The sequence below is a fragment of the Siniperca chuatsi genome, linkage group LG10 (genome assembly GCF_020085105.1).
Source record: "Siniperca chuatsi isolate FFG_IHB_CAS linkage group LG10, ASM2008510v1, whole genome shotgun sequence".
NCBI lineage: Eukaryota > Metazoa > Chordata > Actinopteri > Centrarchiformes > Sinipercidae > Siniperca > Siniperca chuatsi.
In genome coordinates this window covers 28,006,401-28,033,458 of record NC_058051.1, presented here as the reverse complement: position 1 = coordinate 28,033,458, position 27,058 = coordinate 28,006,401, and the positions used below count along the sequence as shown (strand labels likewise).

The following is a 27,058-nucleotide window of genomic DNA, read 5'->3' as shown; positions in this document are numbered from 1 at the left end:
GTCATTCAACTAGGAGAGTTATTCTTGATATATCCCACTTCGGTATGACAGAATATTTCAAAGCACTGCAGGTGAAAAATCTCGCATATTTATTTCTTGCAAGAAATAGGAAAGTAACTTATTTAGGCAGCGACCAGCAGTGGTGGCACTGAATGAAGAGCCGTTTGGGAGCCGAAGGAGTCGGCTCTCTGAGAGGAACGGAGCCATGAGATCCGGCTCCCTTCAAAGAGCCGTAATTCCCATCACTAATGATCGCCACCCATTATGCTTCTTCTTCTTCTTGACTTCCGGCAGACTTATGGGTTTCCGGCAGACATTGCTGCTGAGTACATTTCCAAAGGTGTAATCCTGCCGCAGAGACGGATTAAAGGACTGGTGTCACGGTGTTTGACTGCTTCTTGGTGGGATTAATCAGTGGTGGAAGAAGTACTTTTACTTTTTACTGAACAGTAGCAATGCCACAGTGTGGAAATAATCACAAGTAAAAGTCGTGCATTCAAAATGTAATTTCATCAACATTTACTTAACGTACCAAAAATAAAAGAACTCATTATGCAGAATGGCCCATTTCAGAATCATGTATATTATATTATTGGATTATAATTATTGACGCATTAATTTGTAAATTACTTTAATGCTGCATCTGGTAAAGGTGGGGTTAATTTTAATTACTTGATATAGGCTTACTGCTAGGTATCTTAACCTATAATATAGTTGTTGATTATATTTTGTATTAATGATCGAAATCTGCAAAGTAACTAAAGCTGTCAAATAAATGTAGTGAAGTAAAAAGTACAATATTTGCCTCCAAAATGGTAGAAGTATAAAGTAATATAAAATGGAAATACTCAATACTTCCACCACTGGTGTCTCTTTTTCTGAAGCATATCTTTGGCACTGACATGGTACATGAAATACTGACTCCTCTGCTTGACAGTGCTCACTCAGACCAGATGAATGTTTACCAATCAGGACGGCCCAACCAGTTATCAGGTTTAGGGGGCAATCGCTATTTCACGCGGGGCCATGTGGGTTTGGATTGTGTTTTCCCTTATTAATAACAACCTTCATTTAAAAACTGCATTATGTGTTTATTTGTGTTATCTTAGACTAGTATTTAAATTTGTTTGATCATCTGAAACATTTAAGTGTGACAAACATGCAAAAAAAAAAAAGAAGAAATCAGGAAGGGGGCAAACACTTTCGCACACCACTGACCATGTAATGTTTTATTTAGTCTTGTGTGGCCCAGTCTCCACCGTGTCATCATGTTCTCCTCTCATCTCATGGTGCCCACTTCCTTCTGCATAAAGATGTCGCCCTGTTTTTGCCTTATCCCACTTCTGCTGCCAGTCTTTAATAACATTGCTCCTTATTATTCCGGTTGCTTCTGCTTCGCTAAATGAAATTTCCACAGTATCTTCCTGTTTGACTGCCTCCTTTACTCTGGAGTGTATCTGCCATTTTGTTCCCTTTAATTCCCCTATGAGCTGGAACCAACTTAAATGTAATTGATATGTTCATATTTTGAAGTCTGAATAATGTTTAATATATCTCATGTATTATGTCCTGTCTACTCTGGGATGACTGTAGTGAGAATAATGCTGAACTTGAGTCTGAACACGAAATGTCTGGGTTTTTTCTGCTCTTCCCACTGCTGTAAAGCCATTGCAACTGTTAGCATTTCAACTGTATAAACTGCAAGGTGATCTGATGTCCTTCTTTTAATGGCTACTCTTAAAGCTGAAATGGGGAATGAAAAGTCCTCCTTACACACCATACCATGCGCCTTTTCTACATCAAAAAATACTGCCATAGCTGATTCTTTAAGTTGTAAGAAGTTTGATTAATGGCTTTTGTTCTTAAGTTTGTGAGTAGGAGTAAAAGTGAAGGATTTGTCCCCACATCTTTCTGCTGCAGCACCACAATACGGAAGCGACTAATTGTGAAAGAGGCCCCTGATCTGGTCTTTTTGATGCCTTTTTAGATCATGGCACTGATCGAGTTTGCAGTAACAGCCTGTAAAATGCTGCTGAAGGAGACTCTGCTGTTAGACACTGATGTGTTACAACAGGAACACAGAAGGATTGGTTCCCATTTTTCAAAGTCAAGTGCCCTTATGTACATTGAAACGGTGTTTCATATTATAGTTCTACCATAAGCAGAAGTATTGTTTATTTACTGTATTCTTTCTAGACCATTCAAACCCACATGCCTACTCAACCTAAAAATACGAGATTATTGGACTGTATCCATACCTGAAAAGGTGAACACTAACTTAATGCTTTAAAAAGCACTCACAGTGAAGAGTCTACAATGTCAGTGAACATTTTGAAATTAGAAATCAACTCAGCAGTAGGGATGGGATGATATACGATTGTATCACTTGGAAAAAGCTGTCTAGCTCGCTAGGTACAGTACTATAATGAGTTCCTGATTTATTTTGATTTGCCAAGGTTTGGCACATCTCACTCTCTAGGCCACAAGGCTGGCAGTACAGAAAAGTGCCACAGTGTTGAATCAGATTCAGAATCAGAAATACTTTATTGAAACTCTTTTGTTATAGCAGCTCACCTTTACATCAAAGGGCTGTTACTGGCACATACCTACTTTTTTTAAGCCAGGTTGAATATAGACCATAAATGATGTGTCAAGGATTCCTATTGTGACTATTTGCTTTCTATCTTTACTTATCTTTCTTTATACTTTGTTTTTATGATAGTGGAGGAAAATGTGACCATAACCCCCTTCTGTGCCCCTCCTTGGCCCGGTTTTTCAAAAGGTTTAATCCGGATAAAATTGATCCGGATTTAGTAATCCTTTTTTTGCGATCCGTGATCACGTAATCCAGCTTACTTTTGGAGCCAGTTTTTTAAAGCAACATCGGATTGGATCAATCTGATCCGGATAGGAACTTTACAGGATCACCAAATCTGGATAACCAGTGCTGGATAACCAGTGCTCAAACAGGATAGGAAATCACAATGTAGAACTATAGATATGTAAAGAGCAACAAGTAGAATAGCCAGTGTGGGGTCAATATAAGTTTATTTTTATTTGAAATGAAAACACACACATTTAAAAAAAACTAAAAACAAGAAAAACCCCACCCCAAACTCTTCCAGCAGTCCGCTCATCTGAGACCTACAACACAAACACTGCTCATTGCAGAGCAAGATGTGCAATTGAGCGTTTAAATGGAGTTCTTAAGAGGCGCTTTGCATACCTTAACTACCTGAGAGTGGAACCACAGAAAGCATGCAACATAACCCTTGCCTGTATTGTCCTGCACAACATCGCTACTAAGCGCAATGTCCCTCTCTGTGCTGACAATGATGCACCTGAGCCCCTTGGAGACCCTAACCAACCTCCTGCATTCTGCCAGAACGAGCAAACAGGACGTGCAACAAGGGACGCAATAGTTAGACACTATTTCTGATTTGGATTTGTTTTGGATTTCAAAAATCAGTGATTGCCATTCTTTGCATTTTTTTGGTTATTCTGTAATCATTGCATGCATCACTAATAAATATTCTAAATACAAAAATTTTGTGATTGTGATGAATATATATATCAATTAGTGACAGAATAAAATTTATTGTTTTTGCTCAATTTTGACAGCTAAACTCTTTCTACTTTGCTGTAGGCCTATACTGAAAGGCTGAATACGTTAAAGCCTACCTAATCACTGTAGCCTGACGGATGAACAAATAAAATTAAAACCTTATGAATAAATAGGATATCTTGTAAGATACTGCATGATCCAAATATAGTATTATTTGATACATTTTTAAAGTTTTCATTACATTTTGGCCATGAAATCCACGCTGAATCCACCCTTCTGATGGGATCAGTTTAATCCAGATTTTTTGGATCAAAGTGATCCAAATCCTACAAAAAAGTTCTGAAAAACCCAAACTAAAGGTTTGATCCGGATCAAAACCAAGATTGGATTACGTGATCTAATCCGATTATGTAATCCATTTTTTCTTTTGAAAAACACATTTTCAAGATTTGATCCAATCCGTTATCCAAAATCCTAGTGGATTACTTTTAAAAAACCGGGCCCTTGAGCTATTGTTAAAGCTAGGTTCAGACTTTCTGTTTCATTTGGTAAAGCACTCCTTAAACTCGCAGCATCTAACAGTTCCTATAAACCAAGCAACCTCAATTCAGGTAAGTAATCCATCATCAATGCATAAAGGCTTTATGGTATGATTGATATTTTACATTATATACCAAATCCATCTAGATTGTTTAGGTGTGAGTTGCAAAATTTTGGATATCGGCCAAGATAATCCACAGATTTGTTGTGAGCAGTTTCATGTAGGGACTGTCAGTATAAGAAAATAGTTCCTGGTTCAGAGTTGCAACAAATAACTTGTTTGATGATATTTGTTTAAACCCATCCGAAGCTTGAAATGCTGGTTTGGCTCAGGATGATATTCTGAAATTGAACTGTTTTGTCACAAATTATTCAAAGTAGATAATTAAATATATGAGATCATTATTAAATAGCAATTTAAGTATTTTATGACAGTTTAGTTTGATAACTCGTTATTGTCAGTGAGCTGTTTTTTAACCAGAAAAAGAAAACTGAACAGAATTTGAAGAAGAGTTCACCAAAACCTGAAGTGCCAAGAAGTATTTTACAACGAAAAACTTAAATGTTTTCAAATGGGAAGCGGGTTTTATTTCATTGTAAATCTGGGATCGTTCTTCCTTGCTTGCACGAGGCGGTCTTCACCCAAACAAGTCAGGAAGTCACGTGCTGGTGGCTAACCTGCAGCACGCGGTCCTGTCCTCCTCACGTAGTTGACCATTTACATCACCTGTCTCCCCTCGCTCCTCTTCTTCCTCTTCCCTGTCCACCACAAACAGCACCCTCTGCTCACTAACTCCCCCTTGGGGACTGATCATAGTGCTGCTATTTGGAGCCCGGATCCCTCTTGTGCTACTTTTAAAATTCCTGTGGTAATTTTGCAAAGGTCCTTAATACGAAACAGACACAGCCGACACAGCAATAATAATAACTTAATAAAGATCCGGGCCAGAACCTTACCACCAGTCTCAACTTCAGCTCTGACCCAGCACAGACTTTTTAAGATGTATCTTCTCAATGTAAGATCCCTCTCTAACAAAACGTCAACTTTAAATGATTTTATTCTTCTACTGATTTAGATTTCATGTTTTTAACTGAATCCTGGTTACATCCTGGTGATCAGTCACCTGGCTGAATTGTGCCCTCCGGAGTATGACTGCTTTAGCCGCCCTAGGGACTGTGGTCGTGGTGGTGGCCTTGTTACTGTCTATAGGAAGCATTTAAAGTGTGACCTCATAGCTTGCAATGATTTTTCCTCCTTTGAAGTGCTCATGTTTAAACTTGGTGGCCCCCTCCCGGTCATATCTGCTATTATTTATCGCCCCCCTAAATCAGCTGGCTCCTTCTTGTTGGAACTCTCTGAGTTTGTATCCAGTCTTTAAAAGACTAGAAAACAGCCATGGTTAAATGAAGCTGTAAAAGGAAATGCAGAAGAGCAGAACGCAGATGGAAGAAATCAGGTGTCCAGGTCCACTTTGTGGCCATGAAAGAGTTATTACCTTTATCTGATCTGATATCACCCCCACCCACTGCTTTTTAAATGTGGATCATCCACTCAGGGATTCTTTAAACAATTTTTCTGCTGTTACTCTGCCTGATTTCGCAGACATCATGTCTCTTATGAGAGTATTCTCCAGCCCTCTGGACAAAATCCCAGCTAGGTTTTTATTGGAAGTTATGGATTGTATTGCACCCTTTTTGCTAATTATTTTTAACAGCTCGCTGTCTACTGGCTGTGTCCCAGATGACTTTAAAACAGCTTGTGTCCAGCCAGTCCTAAAAAAACCTGGGTTTGATCCCACCCTCCTGGATAACTATCGTCCAATCTCCAAACTGCCTTTTATTTCCAAGATTCTCGAAAAACTTATCTAAGCAGCTTCTTGCTGCTGTGGAAAACAATAATACCTTTGAAAAGTTCCAATCTGGCTTTTGTCAGCACCAAAGCACTGAGACAGCCCTTCTCAAAGTCACTAATTACCTTTTTAATGAATACCGACGCAGGCATGTGCTCAATTCTTGTGCTGCTGGACTTAAGTGCTGCCTTTGACACAACTGATCATGGCATTCTTTTAGATAGACTGAGGCACTGGGTGCGCGTATCTGGCACAGCACTAGACTGGTTCTCATCTGTCCAATAGGAAATTCTGTGTCAGCACTAATAACTTCATATCAGCCTTCTCCCATATCAAGTACGGTGTGCCTCAAGGTTCAATTCTGGGTCCGATACTGTCTCCTTATACATGCTTCCCTTGGGTGATGTCAACTGCAGACATGTTATTTCTTTTCATTGTTATGCAGATTAAACGCAGTTGCACCTCCCTGTCAAGCCCACTGACCTTAGTACGCTGAGTTCTCTGCAGGACTGCCTGTCTGACATGAAAAACTGGATGTCGATACATTTTCTTCAGCTCAACTCAAATAAAACTGAAATCCTTGTTATTGGGCCCCAACACATCACTAAACAAATACTGCCATCTACTGGTAACCTGTCAAAACATATCAAGCCTGTTGCAAGAAATCTCGGTGTCCTGTTTGATAGCAATTTATGTTTTGAGCAACATATCACTAATCTTGTCCAATCATGTTTTTATGACCTCAGAAAGATTGCAAAAATACGATCTATTTTAAATCTTGCTGATGCAGAAACTGTTGTGCATGGTTTTATCTCCTCACGCCTCGATTAATGTAACAGTCTGTTCACTTGTCTTAATCAAAAACTTTGACACGACTGCAGACTGTACAGAACTCAGCTGCTAGGCTTGTAACCAGGACCAAGAGGTACGATCACATCACACCTGTTTCAGCCTCTTTACATTGGCTCCCTGTTTGTTTTAGGATTGATTTTAAGATCTTGTTGATTACTTTTAAGGCTCTTCATGGCCTGGCTCCAGACTATATTTTAGACCTTGTAATCCCTTATGAACCTTCACGTAGCTTGGGGTCTTCTGTCTGTTCCTGAGTCCAGGATGAAAACTAAGGGGGACAGAGCTTTTGCCATCAGGGCCCCGAGGCTCTGGAACAACCTGCCCGAAGAAATGAGGTTGTCTGAGTCAGTGTCTTCTTTTAAGTCTCTTTTCAAAACACATTTTTATTGGAAAGCATATCCTGATTTTACCTGAACTGGCTGTTTATTTTATTGGGGTTTGGGGTGTGGGGTTAACGTCTTTATCATTCACTGTGGTATTTTATTTCTCTCTCTGTGAAGCACTTTGTACTTTGTTTTGATAAGTGCTCTATAAATAAAGTATTATTATTATTTATTATTATTATTATTATTTATAAATGAGGAAACAAAACTCAAATTCAAAGTGCTGCTTCTCTTCCTGGAATGAATCAACTTCCTGCTCTCAAACACAGTGAGCTCCACTCTGTCCATATATTTCCTTGTTCCCTCCCCTTCAGATCTACAGTTTGAAGATGGGTGTAACCAATATGTGGTGAAGTGCAGGAGCTGACAGACCCCATTCACTGCAGAAACACATGCTTTTTAGATCAGAGCCCAAACTAGTTTCAGTTCTGAGAAAGTGAAACTCAGATAGCCGTTGCCACTGAGAGGTGAAATGGCGCAGAAAGGAGTTCAGCTGGACCGGGAAACAATTTCCTGTTCGATCTGTCTGGATCTACTGAAGGATCCGGTGACTACTCCCTGTGGACACAGCTACTGCATGAACTGTATCAAAAGCTTCTGGGATAAAGAGGATGAGAAGCAAATCCACAGCTGCCCTCAATGTAGGCAGACCTTCACACCAAGGCCTGTCCTGGTGAAAAGCACCATGTTAGCAGTTTTAGTGGAGGAACTGAAGAAGGCCGGACTCCAAGCTGCTCCTGCTGATCACTGCTATGCTGGACCTGAAGATGTGGCCTGTGATGTCTGCACTGGGAGAAAACTGAAAGCCCTCAAGTCCTGCCTGTTCTGCCTGGTCTCTTACTGTGAGAAACACCTCCAGCCTCATTATGATGTGGCTCAGTTAAAGAAACACAAGCTGGTGGACCCCTCCAAGAAACTCCAGGAGAACATCTGCTCGTCATGATGAGGTGATGAAGATGTTCTGCCGTACAGATCAGCAGTGTATCTGTTATCTCTGCTCTGTGGAGGAACATAAAGGCCACAACACAGTCTCAGCTGCAGCAGAAAGGACTGAGAGGCAGAGAGAGCTCGAGGTGAGTCGACAAAACATCCAACAGAGAATCCAGGACAGAGAGAAAGATGTGAAGATGCTTCAGCAGGAGGTGGAGGCGATCAATCGCTCTGCTGATGAGGCAGTGGAGGACAGTCAGAAGATCTTCACTGAGCTGATCCGTCTTATGGAGAAAAGCAGCTCTGATGTGAAGCAGCAGGTCAGATCCCAGCAGGAAACTGAAGTGAGTCGAGCCAAAGAGCTTCAGGAGAAGCTGGAGCAGGAGATCACTGAGCTGAAGAGGAAAGACGCTGAGCTGGAGCAGCTCTCACACACAGAGGATCACAACCAGTTTCTACACAGCTACCCCTCACTGTCACGAGTCAGTGAATCTACAGACTCCTCCAGCATCAATATCCGTCCTCTGAGGTACTTTGAGGATGTGACAGCGGCTGTGGCAGAAGTCAGAGATAAACTACAGGACGTTCTGAGTGAGAAATGGACAAACATCTTGCAGACAGTGACTGAAGTGGATGTTTTATTACCACAACCAGAGCCCAAGACCAGAGCTGGATTCTTAAAATATTCATTTGAAATCACACTGGATCCAAACACAGCACACACACAGCTGTTATTATCTGAGGAGAACAGAAAAGCAGCAGTAATAAGACAACAACAGTCTTATTTTAGTCACCCAGAAAGATTCACTAGATGTTGGCAGGTCCTTAGTAGAGAGAATCTGACTGGACGTTGTTATTGGGAGGTGGAATGGAGAGGGGAAGGAGTTTCTGTAGCAGTCACATACAAGAATATCGGAAGAGCAGGGAGCTCGAATGAATGCGGATTTGGATTCAATGACAAATCTTGGGCATTATATTGTTACCAAAACAGTTATAACTTTTTGGATAACAACATAAAAACTCATGTCTCAGGTCCTCAGTCCTCCAGAGTAGGAGTGTACCTGGATCACAGTGCAGGTATTCTCTCCTTCTACAGCATCTCTGAAACCGTGACTCTCCTCCACAGAGTCCAGACCACATTCACTCAGCCTCTCTATGCTGGACTTTGGTTTTTTGATTATGGAGACACTACTGAGTTCTGTAAACTCAAATAGACATAAGTCATTTAAGGGACAGTGGGTTAAATTCTGTCTTTTAATTCTTAAACTTATTTTGTCTTCATGTTTGTTGCTGAGAGCTGATTGTTGTGGCATTTCTACAATGCACAGAGATCACCTGTCAATCAAACATTATGGGTGGTACATCTCATTTGTTGTTCTGTAGGTGGTGCTCCTTCCAGCCCGGTCTCACTCCCAAGTCGTTACATATGGACACTTGGTCAAGACCCCTTGGCGTCACTTTTTAAGAGCAAAAAGGTCTGCATAGGGAGGAAGTCAGCTGGATGGGTCAAAAACTGGACTTTCACCCAGGCGACTGGTGTTTGTTTCCCATGTAAAACCAATACTCAAATTTGACCACCAAACCACTCTTTTCTGCTGAAAACCAATGTATATGGGTATTTAGTTGTGTTGTTGAGAGACTCAGGTCCAAATCTTGACATTTTAGTGCAAAGTATCTGAATTCTAAATATTGTGTTAGAAATATGCATAGCAACCGCCCTCTACAGGTTGAAACCAGCTATTGCAATTTAATTTTGCTATTGGCTGATCTGGAGGCAGGTGACGTATATGGTGGCATACCTGCCGACACTCCAGTTTTTCCTGGGTTTCTCCCGTATTTCAATTTACCTTCGACATGACACATTGGTAATATATTGGGATCCCACGTCCACTCCGTTCTTAAAAAAGAGCGACCGTCTTTTCATAAGCGGACCGATCCGCCACCGGCCCAGACAGACCAGTGACTGGTCAATCAACTTGCCCTGCATAAACTTGTACTGGCCCCGGGACATCGGTTATGTCGGACCCTGATCCACTTCTAAATCTCCTCTGATACACATCTTCGTTATAACGTTACATTGTTTGAGGGAACTATAATATTAGGTAGCTGGACACAACCGTCACTAATGCTAACATAGCTCCTCAGAGATTGAAGCTGTTATTTTTCAAATTTTGACAATCTAACCGGTGACAACACATTAGTTAAAGTTTTAAGGACTATGGCTGTCGGTAGTTGTTTATTTTGTTTAAATATGCAGAACTATAATTTTATGAGTTATTGGTGTTCGGACGATTAAGCTAAGATAGCTAATATGTGCTAACATCAGTGTCCGTTTTTTCTACACTAACTGGCAACTATACCACGTCATACCAACGTCGTTATACTATTGGCTCACGAGCCTTGTTAGAAGCAGGAACCAAACGTCAGACTTCTCACACAGAGGTTAACAAAACATTCATTTTGGACCCGTCAAAATGTTTTAAATGATTAATTCCCAATCATAATATTTTTTTATTCCGCACCTTTCTAAAAGTTCTGTAGATGTATTTTATTTTATTTTTTAATATTTGTCTAACTAAAAATGTTATTAATATAACCTTTAAAAACTGACACCAGGATGTGACCATAGACCGTATAAAACAGGTCTTGACCAAGCGTACATATGTGATGACTTGGGAGTGAGAACGTGTTGTTCCTTCCTGTGTCTGTTTAGCCATGGAGGCTATCACTGCTCATGATGATTTTTGTTTACCTAAACTGACATTTCTCTGCATGAAAATGTAAACTTCTCTGTGCTCTAAATGAATATTTGTATTCATCTATTTGTATGTTGTTGTCGATTCTCTTCCACTGCATGTCTTAAGAGAGAAAGCACCAGACCTTCCTTTATCGTAGAGATATGTTGTTCTCTTTTGTAAATTTGTAAAGAAATCTATAATTACATTCACATTTATTTGTTTGGCAGACCAAATGTTGTTGTTTAAATCGAAGTACTAGTCATCAACAGACTTTACTGATGGGATGTGTAAACAAACCGAAGGTTTACATGATGAATAAAGATGTTTATTTCATTATTATTATTCCATGGTCTCATACAAAGCTGATGGAGAAAACGTGAAACAAGTATGAGGGTATAACTGAGGCAGTTTTTCTCCTTTCACCACAAAGGGGGTCTATGGTGACTGACAGCCTCAAGTGGCCATTCAATGAACTGCAGTTTTTGGCACTTCGGAGTTGGCTTCATTTTTCAGCCCCGGAGGTTGCCGCTTGGTCCTGACTCATATAAGACAACAGATACTGTGTAATTGTGGACTTGAGGTTATTTCATTTATTGTTATGTTTATTTTCATGAATATGAAACTCCAGAATGAGGCTGTCATGTTGGTTCAGTGTTTAGCAGTGTCACCTCACAGCCAGACGATCCTGGTTGAAAAGTTTGAATCCAGACTTGATTCAAATTTATTGTGACTCATTTTGTCCAGGGTGTAATCTGTCAATGCACAAAACAGCCTGCTGTACCTAAGAGTTTTTGTAATTGATCCTCAGTTGGCAACAAAGAAATGCATCTAAAACAGTCATGATTAGGGGTTCCTGACAACTGTGATGGATTTATTGCACCTTCACAGGTAAAGTTACTCCACCTTTGCCAGTACAGAAGTACTTTAGAAATTATTTTATAATCATGATAATATATGAAATGCTGCATTCAGCTGAATCAGAATCAACATCAGAAAGCAACAACATGTCCAGTCTCATTTTAAGTCATCAAGACACAATCATTTATGGTTGGTGGAGATTTCTGTTGTTCCTGAGACGTTTTCTCAGTCGTCACTCAACCAGTGAGTGACTCAGCATTTACCTTTACAACCTATCATCTGAAAAGTCAGTAGACTTCATCCTCTGAAGACCATGAATATTTATATAGCATCTCATGGCAATCCATCAGAGAGTTGTTGACACATTTCAGTCTGTACCAAAGTGGTGGACCGACCAACCAACCAACAGACCAGAATTGCCATCTCTAGAGCCACATGCCACTAGCATGGCTAAAAATCCAGTTCCTATAGATGCGTACAGAATGAGGTTCATTACCAGTTATTTTCTGTCCAGTTGAAGCAGCTCTAATGTGCTGGTAATTGTCCTTTCCTCTTTTATTTCAGAGTACAATATTTGCCCTGAAGATGCCAGGTAGGTACACATAATCTAGAAGAATAATGTTCTGTGGGCTACAGTGCACACTTTGCTCAAATTAGTATGTATTATATATTCAATTCAATTCAATTTTATTTATATAGCGCCAATTCATAACAGAAGTTATCTCATTGCACTTTTCCTATAGAGCAGGTCTAGACTGTACTCTTTAGAGATGACTTTCCTAGAAATAGCACTATTAATTTAACTTTTAATACATTGCTAACATTCAGAAACTGACAGCGGGCAGATTGAGGGTCAAGTAAAAATGCCTGTATTTAAATATCTATGATGTTTTTGTCTTGATGTATCTTCACACTATAGACACTAAGTGTACATAATTATGATCACACACAGTACAAACTATGGAAATCAAATTACTAGCAATGGATTAATTGTCGGGAATGTTGAATGTTTTATGTGACATGAACATTTTATGAATTTTTAAGTGAATACTGACGTTTGCTGAAGGATTCACTCTTTTTCGTTTCAGGTGAAAGCACTAATGGTAAGTATATCATCTTTTAAATAGTCAAGAACACTTTTACTGAACTGCAGGCTGTTGAAACGAGACACTAAAAAATCACAATAAAACCAAAGACATTTATGACTGGATACGTCTTTCTCTACTTATCTTTGAGATTAAATGTAATGTCTCTTTTTTAGCTGCAGTTCAATGTTCAGGTGAAGACGTGTGTATCGGGGACGGCGGGGTGCAGGAGCTGATCGACACCTTTGACCGGCCTGGTCAAGCTTTTGCTGCTGGTATCTATGCAGGTAAGAATTTGCAGAAGCATTTGAGGATGAACCCGGGAAGCGCCTTCCCAAGGCAGGAGTGTACGCTGCTGCAGGAGTGGGATATGCACGAGCTGAATGGAGCGCTTTTGATGCCGAGGCCAAAGGGCCCAACGCCAGCGCAGGAGTTGGAGCTTCTGTGACGTCTCTCAGTGCAAGAGCCTTTGCCAAAGCAGAAGTGGCCAGTGCTTCAGCCTCTGCTGGTCCAGTGAAAGCTACAGTCGGTCTGGCAGCAGACACCGGCGTCAGCATCGGTCTGACAGGTGTAGAGGTCAAGCTGCTGGGAACAGGCCTCTCCATTGGTCGTAAAATGAGCATTTCCCTGTTAGGGAATGGGATTGAATTTAGCTTGTGGTAGGCTGTGGCTTTGTGACAAACACAATTCTTTGTGATTTGTGCCTTTTGTTCCAACAAATAAACCTCTGTTGAAGTTATTGGAAGCTGAAGCATTTTTTTATATGAAAGCTGTACTAATGTACAGTACTTGTTCTGCAGACAAGTGGCCCCTGTGACTGATATATTATTAGATTGTTAATACATCAACGTGTAAGCAGCATTTTACTGTTGAAGCTGCTCGAGGTGGAGCTAGATTAAACTACTTCATGTACAGCCGGCTAGTTTAGTCCAGTGGTTCTCAACCTAGGGTCGGGCCCTCTCAAAGGGTCACCAGATAAATCTGAGGGGTCGTGAGATGATTAATGGGAGAGGAAAGAAGAAAAAAACCAACACAGATTTGTTTTTATCTTTTATCATTACAACAATTACACATACACCGTCCTGCTGCCCCAAATACTCACTAGAGCACCAAATGTGGATTGATCCGCCACTGAAAATAGTCCACAACAAATGTATTGATTGTATTGCATACCTTTTACAAATTATTTTTAACAGCTTGCTGTCTACTGGCTGTGTCCCAGATGACTTTAAAACTGCTTGTGTCCAGCCAGTCCTAAAAAAACCTGGGTTTGATCCCACCCTCCTGGATAACTATCGTCCAATCTCCAAACTGCCTTTTATTTCCAAGATTCTCGAAAAACTTATCTAAGCAGCTCCTTGCTGCTGTGGAAAACAATAATACCTTTGAAAAGTTCCAATCTGGCTTTCGTCAGCACCACAGCACTGAGACAGCCCTTCTCAAAGTCACTAATTACCTTTTTAATGAATGCAGATGCAGGCATGTGTTCAATTCTTGTGGACTTAAGTGCTGCCTTTCACACTATTGATCATGGCATTCTTTTCGATAGACTGAGGCACTGGGTGGGCATATCTGGCACTGCACTAGACTGGTTTGCATCTTATCTGTCCAATTGGAAATTCTGTGTTAGCATTAATAACTTTATGTCATCCTTCTCCCATATCAAGTACGGTGTGCCTCAAGGTTCAATTCTGGGTCCAATACTGTTTTCCTTATACATGCTTCCTTTGGGTGACGTCATCTGCAGACATGGTATTTCTTTTCATTGCTATGCGGATGACACGCAGTTGTACCTCCCCTGTGAAGCCCACTGACCTTAGTACACTGAGTTCTCTGCCGGACTGCCTGTCTGACATAAAAATTGGATGTCGATACATTTTCTTCAGCTCAACTCAAATAAAACTGAAATCCTTGTTATTGGGCCCCAACACATCACTAAACAAATACTGCCATCTACTGGTAACCTGTCAAAACATATCAAGCCTGTTGCAAGAAATCTTGGTGTCCTGTTTGATAGCAATTTATGTTTTGAGCAACATACCACTAAGCTTGTCCAATCATGTTTTTATCACCTCAGAAACATTGCAAAAATACGATCTATTTTAAATCTTAGTGATGCAGAAACTGTTGTACCTGAACTGGCTGTTTATTTTACTGTTTATTTTATTGCTTTTGTGTATTTTATGTATTTTATTTCTTTATATCTCGTCATTCACTGTGGTATTTTATTTCTCTTGTTGTGAAGCACTTTGTACTTTGTTTTGATAAGTGCTGTATAAATAAAGTTTTATTATTATTATTATTTATTTACTTTGAAACTGTATTCTTTCTAGACCATTGAACCCACATGCCTACTCAACCTAAAAATACGAGATTATTGGACTGTATCCATACCTGAAAAGGTGAACACAAACTTAATGCTTTAAAAAGCACTCACAGTGAAGAGTCTACAATGTCAGTGAACATTTTGAAATTAGAAATCAACTCAGCAGTAGGGATGGGATGATATACGATTGTATCGCGGATCAGGATAAAAAAAACTCTCAAGATAAATTGATCATGGTAAATTTCCATTATCGGAATAATCATGAATATCCTCATGAGTGACTTGGAAAAAGCTGTCTAGCTCGCTAGGTACAGTACTATATTGAGTTCCTGATTTATTTTGATTGGCCAAGGTTTGGCACATCTCACTCTCTAGGCCACAAGGCTGGCAGTACAGAAAAGTGCCACAGTGTTGAAAAGGGTTGTTACTGGCACATACCTACTTTTTTAAAGTTGAATATAAACCATAAATGATGTGTTGAGGATTCCTATTGTGACTATTTGCTTTCTATCTTTACTTTTTATCTTTCTTTATACTTTGTTTTTATGATAGTTTCTGTTTCATTTGGTAAAGCACTCCTTAAACTCGCAGCATCTAACAGTTCCTATAAACCAAGCAACCTCAATTCAGGTAAGTAATCCATCATCAATGCATAAAGGCTTTATGGTATGATTGATATTTTACATTATATACCAAATCCATCTAGATTGTTTAGGTGTGAGTTGCAAAATTTTGGATATCGGCCAAGATAATCCACAGATTTGTTGTGAGCAGTTTCATGTAGGGACTGTCAGTATAAGAAAATAGTTCCTGGTTCAGAGTTGCAACAAATAACTTGTTTGATGATATTTGTTTAAACCCATCCGAAGCTTGAAATGCTGGTTTGGCTCAGGATGATATTCTGAAATTGAACTGTTTTGTAACAAATTATTCAAAGTAGATAATTAAATATGAAATCATTATTAAACAGCAATTTAAGTATTTTATTTAATTTTATGTTTAGTTTGATAACTCGTTATTGTCAGTGAGCTGTTTTTTAACCAGCAAAAGAAAAAGAAACAGAATTTGAAGAAGAGTTCATCAAAGCCTGACGTGCTGAAAAGAAGTATTTTACAACGAAAAACATAAATGTTTTCAAATGGGAAGCGGGTTTTAACCGAGGCTTTATTGTAAATATTCCCCTCGCTCCTCTTCTTCCTCTTCTCTGACCACCATTCCTGTGGGAATTTCCCAAAGGTCCTTAATAGGAAAAAGGATACACAGCCAACACAGCAATAACAATAACAAAAGATAAAGATCGGGGCCAAACCCTACCTCCAGTCTTAACTTCAGCTCTGACCCAGCACAGACTTTTTAAGATGGCTCTTCTCAATGTAAGATCCCTCTCTAACAAAACGTTTATTTTGAATGATTTTATTCTTCTTCTGATTTAGATTTCATGTTTTTAACTGAATCCTGGTTACATCCTGGTGATCACAGTCAGCTGGCTGAATTGTGCCCTCAGGATTATGACTGCTTTAGCCGCCCTAGGGACTGTGGTCGTGGTGGTGGCCTTGATACTGTCTATAGGAAGCATTTAAAGTGTAACCTCGTAGCTTGCAATGATTTTTCCTCTTTTGAAGTGTTCATGTTTAAACTTGGCGGCCCCCTCCTGGTCATATTTGCTATTATATATCGCCCCCCTAAACCAGCTGGCTCCTTCTTGTTGGAACTCCCTGAGTTTGTATCCAGTCTTGTTTTAAATTATCATAGAATTGTTCTTTGTGGTGATTTTAATATTCATGTTGATGACTCTTCTAATGCCCTTGCTGCTGATTTTTTTAAATATCACTAACTCTTAATTTTCAACAACATGTGTCTGGCCAAACTCATTCCCGTGGCCACACCTTAGACCTAGTCTTTACTTTGGGTCTGAAAACCCCATCTGTGGAAATCAGGGACATGTTTGTATCTGATCACCGATGCATTGTTTGTGAATTACAGGCTGCTAGTACTGAATTATCCCGCTGTAAGTACACACGCATCCTTAATGAGCATAGTGCCTCAAAATTCTGTTCAGTTCTCCTGGCAATGTGTTTCCAGATTCCTCCAACACCAACGATTTGGCTGATTCTTTTAACTACCTGTGTTCTTCAATCTTCTCATAGCTCCTCTGAAAAATAGACCAAACCCAAAGACTAGAAAACATCCATATGTGACCATAGACCGTATAAAACAGGTCTTGACCAAGCGTACATATGTGATGACTTGGGAGTGAGGCGTGTTGTTCCTTCCTGTGTCTGTTTAGCCATGGAGGCTATCACTGCTCATGATGATTTTTGTTTACCTAAACTGACATTTCTCTGCATGAAAATGTAAACTTCTCTGTGCTCTAAATGAATATTTGTATTCATCTATTTGTATGTTGTTGTCGATTCTCTTCCACTGCATGTCTTAAGAGAGAAAGCACCAGACCTTCCTTTATCGTAGATATGTTGTTCTCTTTTTGTAAATTTGTAAAGAAATCTATAATTACATTCACATTTATTTGTTTGGCAGACCAAATGTTGTTGTTTAAATCGAAGTACTAGTCATCAACAGACTTTACTGATGGGATGTGTAAACAAACCGAAGGTTTACATGATGAATAAAGATGTTTATTTCATTATTATTATTCCATGGTCTCATACAAAGCTGATGGAGAAAACGTGAAACAAGTATGAGGGTATAACTGAGGCAGTTTTTCTCCTTTCACCACAAAGGGGGTCTATGGTGACTGACAGCCTCAAGTGGCCATTCAATGAACTGCAGTTTTTGGCACTTTGGAGTTGGCTTCATTTTTCAGCCCCGGAGGTTGCCGCTTGGTCCTGACTCATATAAGACAACAGATACTGTGTAATTGTGGACTTGAGGTTATTTCATTTATTGTTATGTTTATTTTCATGAATATGAAACTCCAGAATGAGGCTGTCATGTTGGTTCAGTGTTTAGCAGTGTCACCTCACAGCCAGACGATCCTGGGTTGAAAAGTTTGAATCCAGACTTGATTCAAATTTATTGTGACTCATTTTGTCCAGGGTGTAATCTGTCAATGCACAAAACAGCCTGCTGTACCTAAGAGTTTTTGTAATTGATCCTCAGTTGGCAACAAAGAAATGCATCTAAAACAGTCATGATTAGGGTTCCTGACAACTGTGATGGATTTATTGCACCTTCACAGGTAAAGTTACTCCACCTTTGCCAGTACAGAAGTACTTTAGAAATTATTTTATAATCATGATAATATATGAAATGCTGCATTCAGCTGAATCAGAATCAACATCAGAAAGCAACAACATGTCCAGTCTCATTTTAAGTCATCAAGACACAATCATTTATGGTTGGTGGAGATTTCTGTTGTTCCTGAGACGTTTTCTCAGTCGATCACTCAACCAGTGAGTGACTCAGCATTTACCTTTACAACCTATCATCTGAAAAGTCAGTAGACTTCATCCTCTGAAGACCATGAATATTTATATAGCATCTCATGGCAATCCATCAGAGAGTTGTTGACACATTTCAGTCTGTACCAAAGTGGTGGACCGACCAACCAACCAACAGACCAGAATTGCCATCTCTAGAGCCACATGCCACTAGCATGGCTAAAAATCCAGTTCCTATAGATGCGTACAGAATGAGGTTCATTACCAGTTATTTTCTGTCCAGTTGAAGCAGCTCTAATGTGCTGGTAATTGTCCTTTCCTCTTTTATTTCAGAGTACAATATTTGCCCTGAAGATGCCAGGTAGGTACACATAATCTAGAAGAATAATGTTCTGTGGGCTACAGTGCACACTTTGCTCAAATTAGTATGTATTATATATTCAATTCAATTCAATTTTATTTATATAGCGCCAATTCATAACAGAAGTTATCTCATTGCACTTTTCCTATAGAGCAGGTCTAGACTGTACTCTTTAGAGATGACTTTCCTAGAAATAGCACTATTAATTTAACTTTTAATACATTGCTAACATTCAGAAACTGACAGCGGGCAGATTGAGGGTCAAGTAAAAATGCCTGTATTTAAATATCTATGATGTTTTTGTCTTGATGTATCTTCACACTATAGACACTAAGTGTACATAATTATGATCACACACAGTACAAACTATGGAAATCAAATTACTAGCAATGGATTAATTGTCGGGAATGTTGAATGTTTTATGTGACATGAACATTTTATGAATTTTTAAGTGAATACTGACGTTTGCTGAAGGATTCACTCTTTTTCGTTTCAGGTGAAAGCACTAATGGTAAGTATATCATCTTTTAAATAGTCAAGAACACTTTTACTGAACTGCAGGCTGTTGAAACGAGACACTAAAAAAATCACAATAAAACCAAAGACATTTATGACTGGATACGTCTTTCTCTACTTATCTTTGAGATTAAATGTAATGTCTCTTTTTAGCTGCAGTTCAATGTTCAGGTGAAGACGTGTGTATCGGGACGGCGGGGTGCAGGAGCTGATCGACACCTTTGACCGGCCTGGTCAAGCTTTTTGCTGCTGGTATCTATGCAGGTAAGAATTTGCAGAAGCATTTGAGGATGAACCCGGAAGCGCCTTCCCAAGGCAGGAGTGTACGCTGCTGCAGGAGTGGGATATGCACGAGCTGAATGGAGCGCTTTTGATGCCGAGGCCAAAGGGCCCAACGCCAGCGCAGGAGTTGGAGCTTCTGTGACGTCTCTCAGTGCAAGAGCCTTTGCCAAAGCAGAAGTGGCCAGTGCTTCAGCCTCTGCTGGTCCAGTGAAAGCTACAGTCGGTCTGGCAGCAGACACCGGCGTCAGCATCGGTCTGACAGGTGTAGAGGTCAAGCTGCTGGGAACAGGCCTCTCCATTGGTCGTAAAATGAGCATTTCCCTGTTAGGGAATGGGATTGAATTTAGCTTGTGGTAGGCTGTGGCTTTGTGACAAACACAATTCTTTGTGATTTGTGCCTTTTTGTTCCAACAAATAAACCTCTGTTGAAGTTATTGGAAGCTGAAGCATTTTTTTATATGAAAGCTGTACTAATGTACAGTACTTGTTCTGCAGACAAGTGGCCCCTGTGACTGATATATTATTAGATTGTTAATACATCAACGTGTAAGCAGCATTTTACTGTTGAAGCTGCTCGAGGTGGAGCTAGATTAAACTACTTCATGTACAGCCGGCTAGTTTAGTCCAGTGGTTCTCAACCTAGGGGTCGGGCCCCTCCAAAGGGTCACCAGATAAATCTGAGGGGTCGTGAGATGATTAATGGGAGAGGAAAGAAGAAAAAAAACCAACACAGATTTGTTTTTATCTTTTATCATTACAACAATTACACATACACCGTCCTGCTGCCCCAAATACTCACTAGAGCACCAAATGTGGATTGATCCGCCACTGAAAATAGTCCACAACAAATGTATTGATTGTATTGCATACCTTTACAAATTATTTTTAACAGCTTGCTGTCTACTGGCTGTGTCCCAGATGACTTTAAAACTGCTTGTGTCCAGCCAGTCCTAAAAACCTGGGTTTGATCCCACCCTCCTGGATAACTATCGCCCAATCTCCAAACTGCCTTTTATTTCCAAGATTCTCGAAAAACTTATCTAAGCAGCTCCTTGCTGCTGTGGAAAACAATAATACCTTTGAAAAGTTCCAATCTGGCTTTCGTCAGCACCACAGCACTGAGACAGCCCTTCTCAAAGTCACTAATTACCTTTTAATGAATGCAGATGCAGGCATGTGTTCAATTCTTGTGGACTTAAGTGCTGCCTTTCACACTATTGATCATGGCATTCTTTTCGATAGACTGAGGCACTGGGTGGGCATATCTGGCACTGCACTAGACTGGTTTGCATCTTATCTGTCCAATTGGAAATTCTGTGTTAGCATTAATAACTTTATGTCATCCTTCTCCCATATCAAGTACGGTGTGCCTCAAGGTTCAATTCTGGGTCCAATACTGTTTTCCTTATACATGCTTCCTTTGGGTGACGTCATCTGCAGACATGGTATTTCTTTTCATTGCTATGCGGATGACACGCAGTTGTACCTCCCTGTGAAGCCCACTGACCTTAGTACACTGAGTTCTCTGCCGGACTGCCTGTCTGACATAAAAAATTGGATGTCGATACATTTTCTTCAGCTCAACTCAAATAAAACTGAAATCCTTGTTATTGGGCCCCAACACATCACTAAACAAATACTGCCATCTACTGGTAACCTGTCAAAACATATCAAGCCTGTTGCAAGAAATCTTGGTGTCCTGTTTGATAGCAATTTATGTTTTGAGCAACATACCACTAAGCTTGTCCAATCATGTTTTTATCACCTCAGAAACATTGCAAAAATACGATCTATTTTAAATCTTAGTGATGCAGAAACTGTTGTACCTGAACTGGCTGTTTATTTTACTGTTTATTTTATTGCTTTTTGTGTATTTTATGTATTTTATTTCTTTATATCTCGTCATTCACTGTGGTATTTTATTTCTCTTGTTGTGAAGCACTTTGTACTTTGTTTTGATAAGTGCTGTATAAATAAAGTTTTATTATTATTATTATTTATTTACTTTGAAACTGTATTCTTTCTAGACCATTCGAACCCACATGCCTACTCAACCTAAAAATACGAGATTATTGGACTGTATCCATACCTGAAAAGGTGAACACAAACTTAATGCTTTAAAAAGCACTCACAGTGAAGAGTCTACAATGTCAGTGAACATTTTGAAATTAGAAATCAACTCAGCAGTAGGGATGGGATGATATACGATTGTATCGCGGATCAGGATAAAAAAAACTCTCAAGATAAATTGATCATGGTAAATTTCCATTATCGGAATAATCATGAATATCCTCATGAGTGACTTGGAAAAAGCTGTCTAGCTCGCTAGGTACAGTACTATATTGAGTTCCTGATTTATTTTGATTGGCCAAGGTTTGGCACATCTCACTCTCTAGGCCACAAGGCTGGCAGTACAGAAAAGTGCCACAGTGTTGAAAAGGGTTGTTACTGGCACATACCTACTTTTTAAAGTTGAATATAAACCATAAATGATGTGTTGAGGATTCCTATTGTGACTATTTGCTTTCTATCTTTACTTTTATCTTTCTTTATACTTTGTTTTTATGATAGTTTCTGTTTCATTTGGTAAAGCACTCCTTAAACTCGCAGCATCTAACAGTTCCTATAAACCAAGCAACCTCAATTCAGGTAAGTAATCCATCATCAATGCATAAAGGCTTTATGGTATGATTGATATTTTACATTATATACCAAATCCATCTAGATTGTTTAGGTGTGAGTTGCAAAATTTTGGATATCGCCAAGATAATCCACAGATTTGTTGTGAGCAGTTTCATGTAGGGACTGTCAGTATAAGAAAATAGTTCCTGGTTCAGAGTTGCAACAAATAACTTGTTTGATGATATTTGTTTAAACCCATCCGAAGCTTGAAATGCTGGTTTGGCTCAGGATGATATTCTGAAATTGAACTGTTTTGTAACAAATTATTCAAAGTAGATAATTAAATATGAAATCATTATTAAACAGCAATTTAAGTATTTTATTTAATTTTATGTTTAGTTTGATAACTCGTTATTGTCAGTGAGCTGTTTTTTAACCAGCAAAAGAAAAAAGAAACAGAATTTGAAGAAGAGTTCATCAAAGCCTGACGTGCCAAGAAGTATTTTACAACGAAAAACATAAATGTTTTCAAATGGGAAGCGGGTTTTAACCGAGGCTTTATTGTAAATATTCCCCTCGCTCCTCTTCTTCCTCTTCTCTGACCACCATTCCTGTGGGAATTTCCCAAAGGTCCTTAATAGGAAAAAGGATACACAGCCAACACAGCAATAACAATAACAAAAGATAAAGATCGGGGCCAAACCCTACCTCCAGTCTTAACTTCAGCTCTGACCCAGCACAGACTTTTTAAGATGGCTCTTCTCAATGTAAGATCCCTCTCTAACAAAACGTTTATTTTGAATGATTTTATTCTTCTTCTGATTTAGATTTCATGTTTTTAACTGAATCCTGGTTACATCCTGGTGATCACAGTCAGCTGGCTGAATTGTGCCCTCAGGATTATGACTGCTTTAGCCGCCCTAGGGACTGTGGTCGTGGTGGTGGCCTTGATACTGTCTATAGGAAGCATTTAAAGTGTAACCTCGTAGCTTGCAATGATTTTTCCTCTTTGAAGTGTTCATGTTTAAACTTGGCGGCCCTCCTGGTCATATTTGCTATTATATATCGCCCCTAAACCAGCTGGCTCCTTCTTGTTGGAACTCCCTGAGTTTGTATCCAGTCTTGTTTTAAATTATCATAGAATTGTTCTTTGTGGTGATTTTAATATTCATGTTGATGACTCTTCTAATGCCCTTGCTGCTGATTTTTTTAAATATCACTAACTCTTAATTTTCAACAACATGTGTCTGGCCAAACTCATTCCCGTGGCCACACCTTAGACCTAGTCTTTACTTTGGGTCTGAAAACCCCATCTGTGGAAATCAGGGACATGTTTGTATCTGATCACCGATGCATTGTTTGTGAATTACAGGCTGCTAGTACTGAATTATCCCGCTGTAAGTACACACGCATCCTTAATGAGCATAGTGCCTCAAAATTCTGTTCAGTTCTCCTGGCAATGTGTTTCCAGATTCCTCCAACACCAACGATTTGGCTGATTCTTTTAACTACCTGTGTTCTTCAATCTTCTCATAGCTCCTCTGAAAAATAGACCAAACCCAAAGACTAGAAAACATCCATCCATCCATCCATTTTCTACCGCTTGGTCCCGTTAGGGGTCGCGGGTGACTGGAGCCTATCCCAGTGACTTTGGGCCTTAGGCAGGGTACACCCTGGACAGTGGCCAACTCGTCGCAGGGCTAACACAGACACAGACAAGGACAGACAACCATTCACTCTCACATCCATTCAATACGGGCAATTTAGAGTTATCAATTAACCTACACATGCATGTCTTTGGACGGTGGGAGGAAGCCGGAGAACCCGGAGAGAACCCACGGTAACACGGGGAGGACATGCAGACTCCACCCAGAGAGATTGCGTGATGTTGGTCTGGTCCGGGAATCGAACCCACAAACCCACGATCTCCTTATTGGGAGGCAGGAGCTTTAACCGCTCTGCCACCGACTAGAAAACAGCCGCTGGATCGCAGCCTTCGCTCCCTGTCGTCGCCTCCGCCGCTGGATCGCAGCCTTCGCTCCCTGTCGTCGCCTCCGCCGCTGGATCGCAGCCTTCGCTCCCTGTCGTCGCCTCCGCCGCTGGATCGCAGCCGACTCGTTTCCCGGCTGGATCGCAGCAGCTCCTTACTCCCAGGCCTGAGGTTCCGAAGACAGCGCCATGTCCGGAGGTCCAGTCGCCAGTGCCATGTCCTGCTGCCACGCCGGCTCCAGTCCCTGCTGGGTCGCAGCAGCCCCGCCGGCTCCAGTCCCTGCTGGGTCGCAGCAGCCCCGCCGGCTCCAGTCCCTGCTGGGTCGCAGCAGCCCCGCCGGCTCCAGAGCCGGCTCCATGTCCAGCCGCCTTGCTACCGGCTCCAGGCCCAACCGCCTCGCCGCCCTGTCTTGATGTCCCACCGTCGCCGGCTCCACGCCCTGGTATCCAGTCGCCGGCTCCCCGTCCTGACGTCTCGTTGCCGGTTCCCGGCCCCGCTGTACCGCCATTGGTCCCTGAGTGGATGGGCAGGCCTCCAGAAGGGGGCAGGCCTCCAGAAGGGGTCAGTCCTCGCCATTGGCCTCCAGTGACTCTCCGGCTTCGCCGCCGGCCTCCAGTGACTCTCCGGCTTCGCCGCCGGCCTCCAGTGACTCTCCGGCTTCGCCGCCGGCCTCCAGTGACTCTCCGGGTTCGCCGCCGGCCTCCCGAGGTCCCCAGCTCTGCACCTGTCCAGCCCCCGGGCCGTCCGCCCGAGGTCCCCAGCTCTCCACCTGTCCAGCCCCCGGGCCGTCCGCCCGAGGTCCCCAGCTCTGCACCTGTCCAGCCCCCGGGCCGTCCGCCCGAGGTCCCCAGCTCTGCACCTGTCCAGCCCCAAGTCTCCCACCTGGCCCTTGAATCCCTCCTCCGGACCCCCTCCGCCCACCCGGCTTGATTTGGACTGTTGTGAACTTGTTTCAGAAGGGAACGTTTTTGACTTGTTTTGTTTGGGACGTCTGGGAGCCGTCCCTTGAGAGGGGGGTACTGTGGTAGTTTTGGTGTTGACACTTCCTGTTTTATTTTGTTGTAGTCTCCTTCCCTTGTGTGTCTTGTGTTTTTACTTCCTGTCTGTTTTCCCTCCAGTTTTGATTGTTGGTCCTCCCTTGATTGTTTGCACCTGTGTCTCGTTGTCTCACCTCCCCTTGGGTATTTAGTCTGGGTCTTTTCTTTGTCGGATCATTGTTGTACACATGGTGTTGTTCCTTGCCAAGCCTGTGACTGTGTTATCTTGGATTCTTTGTTCTCCTGTCTTGTTTGGATTTTGGATTCTGGATTTTGGATTTTTGGATTTTGTCTGCTCATTACCTGTCTGCTCACCTCTGCCTGTTCTTGCCACATTCCACCCAACAATAAACACGGTAGTCATCCAGCTACTTCCGCTTCCTTCAACATAAACAGCACCTCCTTACGACACACAGAGGTTAACAAAACATTCATTTTGGACCCGTCAACATTTTTGTAAATGATTAATTCCCAGTCATAATATTTTTTTTTATGTGTCTTAAGAGAGAAAGCACCAGACCTTCCTTTATCGTAGATATGATGATCTCTTTTTGTAAATTTGTAAAGAAATCTATAATTACATTTATTTGTTTGGCAGACCAAATGTTGTTGTTTAAATCGAAGTACTAGTCATCAACAGACTTTACTGATGGGATGTGTAAACAAACCGAAGGTTTACATGATGAATAAAGATGTTTATTTCATTATTATTATTCCATGGTCTCATACAAAGCTGATGGAGAAAACATGAAACAAGTATGAGGGTATAACTGAGGCAGTTTTTCTCCTGAAACACCACAAAGGGGGTCTATGGTGACTGACAGCCTCAAGTGGCCATTCAATGAACTGCAGTTTTTGGCACTTTGGAGTTGGCTTCATTTTTCAGCCCCGGAGGTTGCCGCTTGGTCCTGACTCACATAAGACAACAGATACTGTGTAATTGTGGACTTGAGGTTATTTCATTTATGTTTATTTTCATGAATATGAAACTCCAGAATGAGGCTGTCATGTTGGTTCAGTGTTTAGCAGCGTCACCTCACAGCCAGACGATCCTGGGTTGAAAAGTTTGAATCCAGACTTGATTCAAATTTATTGTGACTCATTTTGTCCAGGGTGTAATCTGTCAATGCACAAAACAGCCTGCTGTACCTAAGAGTTTTTGTAATTGATCCTCAGTTGGCAACAAAGAAATGCATCTAAAACAGTCATGATTAGGGTTCCTGACAACTGTGATGGATTTATTGCACCTTCACAGGTAAAGTTACTCCACCTTTGCCAGTACAGAAGTACTTTAGAAATTATTTTATAATCATGATAATATATGAAATGCTGCATTCAGCTGAATCAGAATCAACATCAGAAAGCAACAACATGTCCAGTCTCATTTTAAGTCATCAAGACACAATCATTTATGGTTGGTGGAGATTTCTGTTGTTCCTGAGACGTTTTCTCAGTCGTCACTCAACCAGTGAGTGACTCAGCATTTACCTTTACAACCTATCATCTGAAAAGTCAGTAGGCTTCATCCTCTGAAGACCATGAATATTTATATAGCATCTCATGGCAATCCATCAGAGAGTTGTTGACACATTTCAGTCTGTACCAAAGTGGTGGACCGACCAACCAACCAACAGACCAGAATTGCCATCTCTAGAGCCACATGCCACTAGCATGGCTAAAAATCCAGTTCCTATAGATGCGTACAGAATGAGGCTCATTACC

At 40.9% G+C, this 27,058-nt stretch overlaps 1 long non-coding RNA gene and 1 pseudogene across 1 annotated transcript; both read left to right on the top strand.

The window, feature by feature from the left end:
• The first annotated feature begins 7,634 nt into the window (after positions 1–7,634).
• On the top strand, positions 7,635–10,530 carry LOC122882578 (annotated as a pseudogene).
• An 8,064-nt stretch (positions 10,531–18,594) lies between these two features.
• LOC122882577 lies at positions 18,595–19,582 on the top strand. The gene is made up of 3 exons (XR_006379400.1): positions 18,595–18,889; positions 19,386–19,400; positions 19,559–19,582. It is a non-coding gene; the product is annotated as an uncharacterized LOC122882577 (long non-coding RNA).
• The last annotated feature ends 7,476 nt before the right edge of the window (positions 19,583–27,058 follow it).